Genomic DNA, 12,611 nt, shown 5'->3' with positions numbered 1-12,611 from the left:
TCTTTATAGAATCATCTTGTAGGAGAGCCCAGTGAGACTTCTAAGATATTAAAATGAACACACCTGAAGAAAAGAGTATGTGTCAGCTTATAAGATGGACAGGAGCCCTGAGAAGGCAGGTCCTCCCTGAGGGAAGCAGCAGCTGAAAAATGTCATTCCAGGAGGAAATACCAGGCTTCAGTCAAAGGAGAGGTGCTTCGGTTGAGTCTGGAATTAAGTTCCTTTCCATTTCTGCCCTTATTTTTTAACCCTCTGTTTCTAGTCTGTAAAGTAACTTACAGAGTAGCTGAGAAGATTAAGGGAGATAATATCACATGGCCAGCACTCAATAACAATATTATGACTTTTTGCCCTGAGAAGCTGGTCATGTTTTTTTCTTTCTTTTTTTTTTTTGGTGAGTATGGTGATTGTGAAATTGAAGAAACCCTATTACTTGGAGGGACATGTTGGGAGTGTGGGCAGTCTTAAGTATAGACCAGAAATCACTCAGAGGGAAAACATTCTTTCCACCCTGAGGCTCAGTACCAGCTGCTGGGGTGGTGGCAGCAGCTGTGGTAATAACACCAGCCGTGGAAGCAGCAAGGTTAACCTGGCAGCGTCAGTGGGGAGTTGACAGCAGTGTGAGTGAAAGAACACCTTGAACTTCCAGGGAGTATCTGGGGAAAGAAACGATAAAGTTCCAACACAAGTCAGATCTTGGGAACAGCGTGACATGGTGATAAAATGATGGATTCTGAACTTGAATAAGGGCGGGACCAGTTATGCGTCTTTGAACAAATTATTTAGCCTCCTGAACTCTGTTCTTTCATCTGGAGTAAGGATAGTGACACTGATACCTAGCTCAGCAATGCTAGAAGAGTTTAATGAGAGATCCAGGTCAAGTGCCCAGGGCATGGAAAGCATTCTGTAGACATTGGCTCCCAAGGGAAAATAAAACAAATAATGACAACAATAGAAAAACAAGCCAAGCACTACTATCTCCCACAAAAGAATGGAATTTTGTAACTGAATATATTTAATCTGAGCCCTGACACCATTCACATAGTGAATGTATGATAACATATGAAATGTGTATGTGTTTCTTTTTTCATGTTGAAGCAATAGGTTTCATACTAAATCTCTTCTCTTTGTTTTTTCTTTTTTTTTACATTAATTTATTTTTTATTGAAAGATAATTGCTTTACGGAATTTTGCTGTTTTCTGTCAAACCTCAGCATGAATCAGCCATAGGTATACCTATATCCCTTCCCTTTTCATACTAAATCTTTTGATTTGAGCATTTACTGTGAAAGCTGAAACAGCAGCTATTTCTTCTCCACATTTAAGATAATTAAATTTTCTTTTTCAGAGTGTTCTTTGTCAGAATGCCAGTAAGTTCCGTCTCTAGACATACTTTTCGAATAAAGATGAGCAGCTTTTCTTCTCAATATTTAAAATAAAGTGTGCTTGATTTCCTGGAAATTAGTGAGAAGCTACAATTTTGAAAATATCTGCCCTAGCCTGTTTGAGAACACGTTTCAAAGAAATAGGAAGGCACCAAATTAAGGAAAATGTGCATGAATTGCTTAAAAAAAAAAAAAGCCACAGTCTGAAGCTATGTGACCCTGGGGAGACCCCACTCCCAACCCTGAGAAATTCCTGAGCAGACCAAAGCCTTCACTTGGAGCAGGAAACCAAGGCTCCCTACGGGTTTGACTGTGAAGATTCATGGAATGGACCATCCTTCACCAGAAGGGAGGATATACCTCTTCCTTTCCTGTGGTCCTCAGAAGACAAAGAAATGACCTTGAAATGTTGACACATCAGGCTTAGATACAATAATTTGCTCTTTTTCTGTTTCTTGAATGTTTAGTCATGGTTATTCCCCCCGCCTTCCAAAAGTGAATGCTCAGACTATGAATAAGTAACTTGTCTACAACAGTGCAAAGCCCTCCAGAAAAAGCCATGTTAAGTTACCTACAAGAGGGCTGTTACCTAAATGTATTGTTTGTTTTGTCTATGCAACAGAGGAAATAGTTAAGGAAATTGAAGAACCATTCATGGGTCCTTTCTGTATGCATTTGTCAGCTCTGCTGCCTCTCTGACCTCGTTATGCAGAAATACCCCTCTGCCCGTTGGGAGGATGAAGGAGTGCTTTTTAGTTCTGATAATTATCTCATGGATTTCATGAGGGATTAAATGAAAGGTAATGCCAAGCCTGTGTGGGGTGTGTGTGTGTACTCAGTCGTGTCCAACTCTGAGACCCCGTAGACTGTAGCATGCCAGGCTCCTCTGTCCATGGGATTTCCCAGGCAAGAATGTTGGAGTGGGTAACCATTTCCTAATGCCAAGGCTAAATTACTTCCAAATAAATTGGTCAGTCTCTCCAGAAACTACAGTTACAACTGAGACAGAAAGTGGGGAGAGAAATATCTATTTGAATCCTGAAAAGGAAGAGATTAATTCTATCTGGAATGGCACGAATTAACTTCCTGAAGTTGGCTTGGATGAGAGCGGAGTCTAGCTTCACATGGCCTCTGTTCAAACTAGAATCTACTACTGCAGCCTTGGTCAAGTTACTTAGTATTTGGTACCTTGTGTTTTTTTTTGTTTGTTTCTTTTGTTTTTATTTTTAACCTCTCAAACAGCAACAATAATAGAACCGACCTCTTGCCTTGGAGATATTCAATAAATTGCTGAATGGAAAGCACTTAGAATCCTACATGGCATTCAGTCTACTTTACATGAGTGTTAGTTGTCATTATTATGGAAAAATATGCATGTAAGTTAGGCGTTTGTGCTCATGTGCTTTCTACCATGAACTTGTTTCCTGACACTGTTTCTAAGATTACAACATGAACTGTCATCTCCTTTCCAGCTTGCATACATTTGTAAAGATGCATATTAGTCTTGGCTGCCAGCCAAGCATCTGACTCTAATGGTTTAGGAAATAGAGATGTAATTTTGAGGAGATGAATTTTTTTAAAATCTTCATGAATTAGGCATAAATGGACTAGTGACTTCTGAATCAAATTATGAAAGTCAATGTTTGGAATAAAAATAGCTAAAGATATTTAAATATGGACATTTCTGAGGTAATCCTTTTAACGGTGTCCTTCACTTTACAGAGTGAAATATTGAGACTAATTTAATTTTGATAGATTGAATTTCTGTAGCATTTTAAATATAGTTTAATCATATCTTGTTTAGGACATCTGTGGAGTAATGGAGAGTTGATTGGATTTGGAATTAGAATAATGCTTTCTAAACCCCTATTTGTAGGAAATAGGTCCTGTCAGTGTTTACAAGTGCTCACTGAAGGGAGGTTTCTTTGGCCAAATAAATGGGAAAATGCTGAATTAGCAGATCTGAGTTCAGAATCCAGCTCTTCTATTCACAAGATATAGTTTAGAAGTCACAAGTGTTCTGAATCCCACTTGAAAGACACCAAAAATGCTACCTCACAAGTTTTGTTTTCTTGATGGAACAAATACAATAATTATACATGAAAAGATCCAAAATGCATTTTTGATGTATGTTGATGAACTCAGCTTTAGAGTTTACACTTGGGCCTGAAATTGGGCATTTTTTTATGTATTTAAAATTCAAGTTCAGAGATAAAGTAACTCCCATTGGAAATGGATAGATCCTCTACTTATTAGGAAGAGTTCCATCTGCAATTGAAGACTTAGATATGAATACAGAAATTGACACTGCTGATGATTTTAAAAGTATTGTTCTTTGAATAATTATGTTTTCTTTTTCATGTTTATATATTTTATTTAACATTTTATGTATTTCTTTAATATGTTTTGAACTCTGGGTTGGGAAGATCCCCTGGAAGAGGACATGGCAACCCACTCCAGTATTCTTGTCTGGAGAATGCCACGGACAGAGAAGCCTGGTAGGCTACATACAGTTCATAGTGTTGCAAAGAGTCGGACAGAAGCGACTTACATGCACGCATGCACACCATCAGGGAAAACAACAACAAAAAAATGTGGAGTAAGAATCAATATCAAAATGGGATTTGAATAGGAATCAGAAAAGAGTTTAAAGCATTACCATGCAAAACCCATCAGTTAAAATGGATGCAATTATAAAAACAGTTTAGTGTGTATATGTTTAGAAATCTATGAAAAATAATAGTTGCAAAACTATTATGTCTCGAAAAGAAAAACATAGACACTAACATGCATTAGACAGAAAGTGAAACAACCAGAAATGTTACACAATACTGGTGGGAATGTAAAATGTACAGCTCGGCACATGGAAAATGATTTGGGAGTATCTATCAAAGTTGGACAAAGCCAAAGCCAATGACCTGCAATTCCAGAAACAGATTTTTCCCAAAAGACATGCACTAGTATCTTAAAAGCAGCATTGTCTGAAATAGTCCCAAAGCAGAAACTCCAAATGATCATCAATAGCAGCATGGACAAGCAATCCACAGTCTGGTCACAAAATTGAATCTACAAAGAGAAAGAACTGCCTAGAATTTAAGCAGTTACTGCAAATTTGGGTGACAAAATCCAGAAATGAAAAGTACATACTCTATGGTTCTACTTATGCAAAATAGGCAAAATCTTTATTAGAAGTTAGAATAGTGATTACCTTGGAGAGGCAATGACAAACAATTCAATGGGCCTGCCCAGGACTTGGGATTGCCTAGGACTTTCTTCATCTGGTGCTGGGTTCATGGATGTGGTCAGTTTGTAAAATGTATTAAATATTGAGCCTTATATTTAAGTTATGTGTACTTTTCTGTGGCATATTTTACTTCAGTAGAAATGTAAACAAGGGTGCATAATCTATTTTTAAAAATTTGATTTAAAAATTAAAAAAAACAATTACAATCCCCAAAGAGACCCAATCCAACTTCAAAGCAGAATTACCTCTAGGTGTTACATGAGAGGCCTAGTAGGGCTTCTGCTTTGTATAGATGTCTTTTTTTTTTTCTTTTCTTTTTATATATGATGTTAGGGTTAACCTGCTGTGGGGTAACGTTCTTTATTTGTTACTGACTAATGAACACCTCTATATTTAAGTTGTTTCAAGGGTGCTTCAAACACCAACTAATAAAAGCCTTAGGAACAGGTTGTGTAAAAGGCCATTTTTAAGACAAGTAGCTGTCTTTTCTCTGTGACTTCGCCCAGCCTGTCCTATCTCCTATCACTACAAAAGGCAATGAGCAAATATAGCAATTATTACTCTATCAAATGATGTTAAGTCAAATTCAGAAAGTTTCCTTATACAAATAATCTTGAATCTTTGCAGCTGTAGACCAGAGACTTCAGCAAGTAGAAAAGAATTCTAAAAATTCATATTATGGATATTTTGCAGTGAACTCTCAAGAAGAACTTAGCAATTAATATCATTATTCTGCAAAATTAAAATAATAAGTATATGGATTTCAGCTATATATATGGGTAAAATTATGAAGTTTATGAGAATTTTTCTAAGATAGACTTCTGGATTTCCTCTTCACCTTCCTCTTCTTCTCAAATATTGGAGCTTTTCCACTAAAACTTCTCTTCACTATTTTCATTTCTCATGGCCCACTTAGATAATATAGACTTACAGCATAAAAGTAGGTAGGGTACAAGAGCAGCACTGAGAATCATTAACATGGATATATCCTGACTAGGATTTCAAAGATTCAATTTCTAATTTTGTCATCTTTCAGGAAAATGAGAATGATTGCTTTTTCTTTGATAGTGACACATGCTAGCTGCTAGATTAAATTTATATATATTGAAAAGTTGGGCTTCCCAGGTGGCACTAGTGGTAAAGAACCTGCCTGTCAATGCAGGAGACATGAAACCCTGTTTTGATCCCTGGGTCAGGACGATCCCCTGGGGGAGGGCATAGCAACCCATTTCAGTATTTTTTTTTGCCTGGAGAATCCCATGCACAGAGGAGCCTAGCTGGCTGCAGTCCATGGGCTTGCAAAGAGTCAGACACGTCTGCGGCACCTAAGCACACATGCATGCACATACCTTAAAATGTTACTAATTCTCAAAGTGTCTAAGGAAACTTTAAAATATTATTAAGTAGGAAGTGAGTTGATTACCACATGAAGAAAATTAAATTTATACAATATCCTTGTAATGTGCAAGATCAAACCGGTAGTGACTGATACTTTAGACTCCAATAATTTCATAAACAGTGATTTTTAAAGTTTAAGATCATGAAAAGACTTTTGAAATACCAAGTGCTATAAATCTTGCTTCAGTTCATCATGGTGCCATGGTGAGTCCTTGCACTTAAGTTTATTTTTGGAATAAAACTTTAATCAATGAAAATACACAAAAATAAAACACATTATAACATTTAAAAATATAACATTATAATAAATAACTTGGCTCATAGCACAATTTATATAAGAGAGTACCACTTCAGTTCAGTTCAGTTCAGTTGCTCTGTCATGTCTGAATATTTGCAACTCCGTGGACTGCAGCATGCCAGATTTCCCTGTCCATCACCAACTCCTGGAGACTGCTCAAACTCATGTCCATCAAGTTGGTGAGGTCATCCAACCATCTCAGCCTCTATCGTCCCCTTCACTTCGTGCTTTCAATCTTTCCCAGCATCAGGGTCTTTTCCAGTGAGTCAGTTCTTTGCATCAGGTAGCCAAAATATTGGAGTTTCAGTTTCAGCATCAGTTCTTCCAATGAATATTCAGGTCCGATTTCCTTCAGGATTGACTGGTTTGATTTCCTTGCAGTCCAAGGGTCTCTCGAGTCTTCTGCAACACCACAGTTCAAAAGCATCAATTCTTCAGCACTCAGCTTTCTTTATAATCCAACTCTCACATCCATACATGACTACTGGAAAAACCATAGCTTCACTTAAGTTATGAGTGGATAAATATTTCATTTTGAGTTGCACTTAAACTCACAAGCTGTTGTTAAACTATACTTTGAATAGTAAGTTACACCAATTTTATTTTATTACATCTGTTCATTCAAGTGATGCTTTTTTCTGGTGAAAATGTTAGTTACTCAGTCATGTCTGACTGCAACCCCATGGACTGTAGGCCACATGGACTGTATTCCACTCCTCTGTCAGTGGAATTCTCCAGGCAAGATTACTGTAGTGGGTTGCCATTCCCTTCTCCAGTGGATCTTCCAGACCCAAGGGTTAAACTCAGGTCTCCTGCATTGCAGGCAGATTCTTTACCATATGAGCCACCAGGGACTCCCTTTACTGGTGATTATGCTGGTAAATTTAATAATAACAAAAATTACAAATAAAAACCCTTAATTTATGTTACAAACCAATTTAAGATAAACCCACAAATCACTCTCAATGAGCAGGAATGAGTTCTACCTACTGGGCTCAAAATAAAAGATTCCATGTTCTTTTCCTATAATGGCTTATGGTAAATGTAAGTAAGTGAGTTTTAACAATGAATTACTCGGTGACTTACAACCAAGGTGATGTATAGCAATTATACATCAGCACTCTTCTCAATGACTAAATATTAACTTGACTATTAACCAACAAACTGAGAAAGAATATGCTAGAATAACAAATGATTCTTTATACCATTTGAGCATATACCACCCTTCCTATTTAACTTATTTTAGAGAACAGAACTTGCCTGTTACTGAATCCAAAATAGTTCCTTAAATCAGTCATTTTTTTTTGATTATTTGATATTTTGAATAAATCTATTAAATTTTTTTAAAGTTCTCTTTTGACTATACATGAATGGATAACTTTGGAAGCTTATTTAGAAACTCCATACCTTTTAAAATTGTTTACATGGTATGTTGGAATAGTGAGTTGCTTATGAAATTTTCAGATGTCTTTTAGCTGACAGAATAAAATTTTAAGATCTGGTTAAGAGGATCCAAGCTTTTTATTTTAAGAAACTCTTGTCTACCAGGCTTTATCCATTTAAGACTTTTAAAAGATATTAACATGAAAGAATTTGACATGATTTTGATAGATTTTATTTTCCATATTATGTTTCTGAAATCCAGAGCTCATAAATAATCATGGATACTTTCCAAACAATGCCATCATGAAAGTGTATTCTGATCATTACCGAAGTAAGTATAAAGGGAAATTGTTTCCAGTGTCATAGAAGATTGACTATCCTGAGTAAGTAAGGCTTTGCTATGTCAAAGTTTTCATTTGAATGCCAGTTTTGCTATGATGTATTCCATATGCATTGATAGATAGAGGCTTTAAAACCTCTCAGACTGTCTTGATGACTCCAGTTATGCATAAGGTCTGCAGGCCAAGATTTTTAGACATGGCCTAAATTCTTGAGGTCACCTAATCTAGTTAGTCATTTGATGTAGGTTTCTTATCAGCTGTTTCCTCCAAAATATAAATGAATAGCCTGACCAAGTATCCTGTGTACTAGGCTTGAATTTCAGATCTGGCTGTTTAATTTCCGCTGCTATTTTGGGTAAAGCATATGGTCTCCCTGCACTTCATATCCCAATATATAAAATATAAAAAGTATTTACTAGGACTGATATAACAACTCAAAACAATGTAATATGATGAAGCATAGTAAACAAAGGTTATATTATGTGGAAACTTACAAAAAAAATGAAGGGCAAGAATGTCTTTGCTTGTCTCCCAATATCTGAATTATAGATAGGTAGATACAGATATATTTAATATGAAACATAAATTATATGCCAGTTGTGACTTGAGGTTTTTACATCTCTGCATGTGAATTTGCTTTTAAAAATTATGTATGCACAGTCTTTTTTCTCGAAGCCAGTCACTTTTTATTTAGATGAAATTTCCTTTCTGCGATTCTTGGAATTAAATTCAGTTTACTGAAACATATCAGAAATGCTGTAGGGCTACACTGCACGTTACATTTTCAGAAGCCACTTTTATTTTGACAAACAACAAGATTGGGAAAATGATAAAATGACTTCTTTGTGCAGTTAGGATTGCTGTGAGAGACTACTGGCCCATCTTTGCTTTTACCTTACTTTGAGGTCTTGAAAAGCTACTGTACTGTTATGGATCTCAGACCCCATCTGTGAAATGGGCCGATAATCTAAAATAATCGTTCAGTTTATTTCAGTCTGTCAGTCGTGTCTGCCTCTTTGCAACCTCATGGACTGCAGCACGCCAGGCTTCCCTGTCCATCACCAACTCCCCGGAGCTTGCTCAAACTCATGTCCATTGAGTTGGTGATGCTATCCAACTATCTCAACCTCTGTCGTCCCCTTCTCTTCCTACCTTCAATCTTTCCCAGTATCAGGGTCTTTTCCAATGAGTCAGTCTTTGCATCACAGGCCCAAAATATTGGAACTTCAGCATCAGTCCTTTCAATGAATATTCAGAGTTGATTTCGCTTAGGATTAACTGGATTGATCTTCTTGCAGTCCAAGGGTCTCTCAAGACTCGTCTTCAACACCACAGTTCAAAAACACCAATTATTCGGCACTCAGTTTTCTTTATGTTCCAACTCTCACATCCATACATGACTACTGGAAAAATCATAGCTTTGACTAGATGTACCTTTATTGGCAAAGTAATATCTTTGCCCTTTAATGTGCTGTCTAGGTTGGTCATAGGTTTTCTTCCAAGGAGCAAGTGTCTTAATTTCATGGCTGCAATCACCATCTGCAGTGATTTTGGAGCCTAAGAAAATAAAGTCTGTCACATGTCAAAATAATCATATCTGAGATTATATACATTACATGCACACATGCTTAGTTGCATCACATTCTCTGTGACTTCATGGACTGTGGCTTACCTGCCAGGCTTTTTTTTCCATGATATTTTCCAAGCAAGAATACTGGAATGGGCTGTCATTTCGTTTTCCAGGGGATCTTTTCAATCCAGGGATCGAACCTGATCTCCTGTGTCTCCTGCATTGGCAGGCAGATTCTTTACCACTGCCCCACCTGGGAAGCCCACATGCTCTTTATTCAAGTTCAAATAAAAATTTCCAGCATCCTCTTCTGTGGAATTTCTTCAAACTATGGAAATTCCATATCCAGTATTAAGTTCTCACAGTTATAGCATCTGAAGCTATTCATAGAGCAAAAGATGCCAATAAAGCTAAATATTACTAGGTTTTTATTTGAGAAATAAAATTTATAGATTTTCAATAAGTTATGATGGAAGACCCTGCTAGCTAACAACTTTATAACATTTTACCATCCTCCTTCTTTCCTTTTTAAAATAAACCCTTGGTTTTATAAAGAATCTAATCTGTTACATATATTTCAGGAAAATCTAGCTTCTCCAACCTTTGCTAACAATCTTAACTAGTTTATTTAGATAATGATTCTACCCTTTGACTGGAGTTGATTTAGACAGGTCCTTGTGACATAATTCTTGCCAATGACACATTAGAAGATTTGTGCATGGTGGCCTCTGGAAAAGATTTCTTCTTTTTTCAAAAGAATTGAGAAAGAGAATTCCTTCCTGGTCATAGGGTATTGTGTAATGAATTGAAACTGGATTTGAGGCAGCCATCTTGTCACCATGAGGATAGTATCAGATAGGATCCAGTAAGGAATCAGAAATCACAATGATCATTTCAATGTAGAGGACTTAGTGTAAGAAGAATAATTAGTCATGAATTGGGGAACTGAAAAGGCAAAAACAAAAACAACATCTAAAGAAAGAACATGAAGGTATCATGAGTGTGGTAACTGTTGGGAAATATCTGCTACTCTTATAGTTGAGGGAAGAGAGGAAAAGGTCCAACAAATATTATTCTGCCTCTTGAGGAGGAAATACCAGCTGATGGGCTCTCCGTCTCAGAGGGTGAAAGGAGTCTGGCTGAGGGACTGTAGGAGCACATCCAAATTGCAGTCATCTGAGGGTACTAGGAGGAAGGGCTGTTGCTTGTGGGAAGAGTTACTATGTGAATGGGCTTCCCTGGTGGCTCAGATGGTAAATAATCTGCAATGCGGGTGACGTGGGTTTGATCCCTGGGTTGGGAATATCCCATGGAGAAGGGAATAGCTACACACTCCAGTATTCTGGTTTAGAGAATTCCATGAACTGTATAGTCCATGGAGGTCACAAAGAGTCAGACACGACTGAGCGACTTTCACTTACCTGACACTTTGCAGGATCCCAGCCCCGGCATCACAGGGTACAAACATGTATGCATCTTCAGCGTATGCATCGGAAGCTCATAGACCATTGCCCAGTGGCCAGCACCTGTTCAAGTCTGTGGACAAAATCATCATTATGATGGTAGGAGAGTGGAAAAAGACAGCACTGATCTCCTAAAATAGCCAACTCTGAAAACCCTTCATAGGACGCTTTATTCATGTATCATAAACTCATTATTGTTTAAGACCACTGAATCAGAACTTCTTTTCCTCATACCTAAAGTATCCAAATTGGCAAATATACAGGTCCACGGTCACTCTGAAACACTGACCATAGCAGTAAAAATCTCATGATCAATGAAGATGATTCTAAAGGTAAACAATTTTTTAATGTGTCTGCATTTATGTATTATTTACATGTATCATTATTTACATGATAGTTTTATTAAAAAAAGAATTATTTGCAAGAATATATGCCCAATTATATTCTATCATTTCAACAACATAATATGAAAAGTTTTAAAAATTGTTTTTGAAGACTACTTAAATAAAAATGGGATTCACATTGTTGAAACTGAGTAGTGTTTCAGTTCTCTAATAACTTGGTCTCTCTCTATCACACACACAAACATGCAAACACACACACACGTTAAACCCAGCCAGCCCTAAAGAACTACTAGGATCAATCTACATCATCTTTTAAGTAAAGATTAATTGTGAATGACAGAATTGCAGATGATTATTTCAATTTTCTCTCAGTTTCTGAATTGTCTTTTTCCCCCTTTAGGGAATACATATTCCTTTTGTAACTATGAAAAAAGGTTTTGTAAATACTTGCTCCTTTAGAAAATTTTAAGTGGTATCTTCTCGTATGGATTTTCCCTGATATATTACCTAAAATTGTAATCTAGAGATGTTAAATTTCCCTTTTTCTACTGTTCATTTAGCACTTAACATTATCTACCATATTATACATTATATTTATTTAGCATATTTATTGTTTGTTTCCCTTACGCTTCATGAGAGGCAGGATTATTTCCTGTTTTGTTCATCAATGTGTTTCTAGTACCAACAATGGTTCTGATATGTACTGTAGCAAAAGCTCAATAAATATGTGTTGAAAAAGGAATTAACTTGCTAAATAAACATTTGTGGTATATGAGTAACATGAAGGCTACTGTGCTGAGACTGTTATGCTAAGTGAGCAAACAGTAAAGGAAATAGAGTATCATTCTCATGCATAAGAGAATAAAAGTCCAAACATTCCCAAGAGATTAGCAAAATCAAACAAGATACTACACTCGGAGGCTTCTTTCTAGTCAATCTGATAGCCATCTAGAAAAATCAATGTCTTTGTTAATGACTCTCAGGTTACAGTTTTTTGCAAAGGCTGAGAACCTACATGTTTTGGGGTAACGGTTTGAGGGTGGTCACCTTTTGAAGGAAGGCTTAATATTCAGTGCAGAGGGAGACAATTTATCTTTACAGAAAAGACAAATATGCTTTTTTTCCTTGATGTTGTGGAAAACCAAGTCTAAGAAAACCCAGCTTTTAAATGTTTGGCCAGTTCTT

Source organism: Moschus berezovskii, chromosome 1, assembly GCF_049115385.1.
Source record: "Moschus berezovskii isolate FMDL1 chromosome 1, NW_MosBer_1.0, whole genome shotgun sequence".
Classification (NCBI taxonomy): domain Eukaryota; kingdom Metazoa; phylum Chordata; class Mammalia; order Artiodactyla; family Moschidae; genus Moschus; species Moschus berezovskii.
Note: the sequence above shows the minus strand (reverse complement) of the source record.